This window comes from Arachis ipaensis, chromosome B1 (genome assembly GCF_059453495.1).
Source record: "Arachis ipaensis isolate K30076 ecotype BB chromosome B1, ASM5945349v1, whole genome shotgun sequence".
Lineage (NCBI taxonomy): Eukaryota > Viridiplantae > Streptophyta > Magnoliopsida > Fabales > Fabaceae > Arachis > Arachis ipaensis.
In genome coordinates, this window is record NC_142436.1 from 56,961,257 (window position 1) to 56,965,504 (window position 4,248).

The following is a 4,248-nucleotide window of genomic DNA, read 5'->3' on the forward strand; positions in this document are numbered from 1 at the left end:
CGAAAATAACATCATCAATTAATGTTTTGATTCAAAAATTTCAAGTTTGTTACTTGCTTGTTAAGAAAGATTCAAACTTTGAGTTCTAGAATCATATCTTGTGATTTCTTGTGAATCAAGTCATTAATTGTGATTTTAAAAATCAAATCTTTTTCAAAACTAATTTCAATCATATCTTTTCAAAAATATCTTTTTATCTTATCTTTTTCAAAATTTGATTTTAAAATATCCTTTCTAACTTCTTATCTTTTTATCTTTTCAAAATTGATTTTCAAATTTGTTTCAACTAACTAACTAACTTTTTGTTTATTTCTTATCTTTTTCAAAACTACCTAACTAACATTCTCTCTCTAATTTTCGAAAATATCTCCCTCTTTTTCAAAATTTCTTTTTAATTAACTAATTATTTTAATTTTTGATTCTAATTTTCGAAAATTACTAACCTTTTTCAAAAATCATTTTCGAAAATCACTAACTTTTTTTCAAAAATTATTTTCGAAAATTCTCTCTCTCTCTCATCTCCTTCTATTTTATTTATTCATCCACTAACATCTCTCCCTCACTCTCCAAAAATCCGAACCCTCTCTCTCTGAGTTCAGATTTTCTCTTCTTCTTTTCTTCTACTCACATAAGGGAACCTCTATACTGTGGTAAAGAGGACCCCTATTATTATTATTTTTCTGTCCCTCTTTTTCATATGAGCAGGAGCAAGGACAAGAACATTCTTGTTGAAGCAGATCCAGAACCTGAAAGGACTCTGAAGAGGAAACTAAGAGAAGCTAAATTACAACTATCCAGCAAGCACCTTTCAGAAATTTTCGAACAAGAAGAGGAGATGGCAGCCGAAAATAATAATAATGCAAGGAGGATGCTTGGTGACTTTACTGCACCTAATTCCAATTTACATGGAAGAAGCATCTCCATTCCTGCCATTGGAGCAAACAATTTTGAGTTTAAACCTTAATTAGTTTCTCTGATGCAGCAGAACTGCAAGTTTCATGGACTTCCATCTGAAGATCCTTTTCAGTTCTTAACTGAATTCTTGCAGATATGTGATACTGTTAAGACTAATGGAGTAGATCCTGAAGTCTACAGGCTCATGCTTTTCCCTTTTGCTGTAAGAGACAGAGCTAGAGTATGGTTGGACTTTCAACCTAAGGATAGCCTGAACTCTTGGGATAAGCTGGTCAAGGCTTTCTTAGCTAAGTTCTTTCCTCCTCAAAAGCTGAGTAAGCTTAGAGTGGATGTTCAGACCTTCAGACAGAAAGAAGGTGAATCCCTCTATGAAGCTTGGGAGAGATACAAAGGACTGACCAAAAAGTGTCCTTCTGACATGCTTTCAGAATGGACCATCCTGGATATATTCTATGATGGTCTGTCTGAATTGGCTAAAATGTCATTGGATACTTCTGCAGGTGGATCCATTCACCTAAAGAAAACGCCTGCAGAAGCTCAAGAACTCATTAACATGGTTGCTAATAACCAATTCATGTACACTTCTGTAAGGAATCCTGTGAATAATGGGACGCCTATGAAGAAGGGAGTTCTTGAAATTGATACTCTGAATGCCATACTAGCTCAGAATAAAATATTGACTCAGCAAGTCAATATGATTTCTCAGAGTCTGAATGGAATGCAAGCTGCATCCAACAGTACTCAAGAGGCATCTTCTGAAGAAGAAGCTTATGATCCTGAAAACCCTGCAATAGCAGAGGTGAATTACATGGGTGAACCTTATGGAAACACCTATAACCCCTCATGGAGAAATCACCCAAATCTCTCATGGAAGGATCAACAAAAGCCTCAACAAGGCTTGAATAATGGTGGAAGAAATAGGTTTAACAATAGTAAACCTTTTTCATCATCCACTCAGCAACAGACAGAGAACTCTGAACAAAATACCTCTAATTTAGCAAACTTAGTCTCTGATCTATCTAAGACCACTGTAAGTTTCATGAATGAAACAAGGTCCTCCATTAGAAATTTGGAGGCACAAGTGGGCCAGCTGAGTAAAAGGATCACTGAAATCCCTCCTAGTACTCTCCCAAGCAATACAGAAAAAAATCCAAAAGGAGAGTGCAAGGCCATTGACATAGTCAACACAGCCAAACCTGGAGAGGAAGAGGAGGACATAAATCCCAGTGAGGAAGACCTCCTGGGACGTCCAGTGATCAATAAGGAGTTTCCCTTTGAGGAACCAAAGGAATCTGAGGCTCATTTAGAGACCATAGAGATTTCATTAGACCTTCTTATGTCATTCATGAGCTCGGATGAGTATTCCTCTTCTGAAGAGAATGAGGATTACTGAAGAGCAAGTTACCAAGTACCTTGGTGCAATCATGAAGCTGAATGCCAAATTATTTGGTATTGAGACTTGGGAAGATGAACCTCCCTTGTTCACTAATGAACTGAGTGATCTGGATCAACTGACATTGCCTCAGAAGAAACAGGATCCTGGAAAGTTCTTAATACCTTGTACCATAGGCACCATGACCTTTGAGAAGGCTCTATGTGACCTTGGGTCAGGGATAAACCTCATGCCCCTCTCTGTAATAGAGAAACTGGGAATCTATGGGGTGCAAGCTGCTAAAATCTCTTTAGAGATGGCAGATAATTCAAGAAAACAGGCTTATGGACAAGTAGAGGACGTGTTAGTAAAGGTTGAAGGCCTTTACATCCCTGTTGATTTCATAATCCTTGATACTGGGAAGGATGAGGATGAATCCATCATCCTTGGAAGACCTTTCCTAGCCACAGCAAGAGTTGTGATTGATGTTGACAGAGGTGAATTAGTCCTTCAATTGAATGAGGACTCCCTTGTGTTTACAACTCAAGGTTACCCTTCTGTAAACATGGAAAAGAGGCACAGTAAGCTTCTCTCAAAACAGAGTCAACCAGAGCCCCCACAGTCAAACTCTAAGTTTGGTGTTGAACTCCCATATCCAAACTCTAAGTTTGGTGTTGGGAAGTCTCAACAATGCTCTGAACATTTGTGAGGCTCCCTGAGAGCCCACTGTCAAGCTATTGACATTAAAGAAGCACTTGTTGGGAGGCAACCCAATTTTTATTTATCTAATTTTATTTTTCTTGTTCTTTCATATTTTATTAGGTTCATGATCATGTGGAGTCACAAAATAAATATAAAAATTGAAAACGGAATCAAAAACAGTAAAAGAAAAATCACACCCTGGAGGAAGACCTTACTGGCGTTTAAACGCCAGTAAGAAGCATCTGGCTGGCGTTCAATGCCAGAACAGAGCATGGTTCTGGCGCTGAACGCCCAAAATGGGCAGCATCTGGGTGTTTGAACGCCAGAATTGCACCCTGGAGAAGAGCTGGCGCTGAACGCCCAGAACAAGCATGGTTCTAGCGTTCAACGCCAGAAATGGGCAACAAATGGGCGTTCAACGCCCAGAACAAGCACCAATTTGGCGCTGAACACCCAGAGTTGTGTGCAAGGTTGTAAATCCTTGAACACCTCAGGATCTGTGGACCCCACAGGATCACCTCAGGATCTGTGGACCCCACAGGATCCCTGCTTACCTCCACTCACTTCTTCTCGCCCCTCTTTTACACAATCCCATAAACACTCTTCCCCAAAACTCTTCACCAATCATCTCAATCTCTCTTCTCCATCACCACTTCACCACTCACATCCATCCACTCTTCCCCATAAACCTAACTCATAAACTCAACCTACCTTCAAAATTCAAAATCATTTTCCCACCCAAACCCACCCTATATGGCTGAAATTAACCCCCTTTCACCCATATTTTCTTCTTTTTCTTCATCTATTCTTTCTTCTCTTGCTCGAGGGCGAGCAATATTCTAAGTTTGGTGTGGTAAAAGCATAAGCTTTTTGTTTTTCCATTACCATTGATGGCATCCAAGACCGGAGAATCCTCTAGAAAAGGGAAAGGGAAGACAAAAGCTTCCACCTCCGAGTCATGGGAGATGGAAAGATTCAACTCCAAAGCTCATCAAGACCACTTCTATGATGTTGTGGTCAATAAGAAGGTGATCCCCGAGGTCCCTTTCAAGCTCAAGAAGAATGAGTATCCGGAGATCCGACATAAAATCCAAAGAAGTGGTTGGGATGTTCTAATAAACCCCATCCAACAAGTCGGCATCTTAATGGTTCAAGAGTTCTATGCCAATGTATGGATCACTAGGAACCATGATCAAAGTAAGAACCCAAACCCAAAGAATTATATTACAATGGTTCGGGGGAAATACTTAGATTTTAGT

The 4,248-nt window shown here is 39.4% G+C and overlaps 1 non-coding gene across 1 annotated transcript; it reads right to left on the reverse strand.

Annotated features, from left to right (window-relative positions):
* Window positions 1–1,231: 1,231 nt before the first annotated feature.
* LOC148576672 (small nucleolar RNA R71) lies at window positions 1,232–1,339 on the reverse strand. Its single transcript, XR_015904609.1, has one exon. It is a non-coding gene; the product is annotated as a small nucleolar RNA R71 (small nucleolar RNA).
* Between the last annotated feature and the right edge of the window lie 2,909 nt (window positions 1,340–4,248).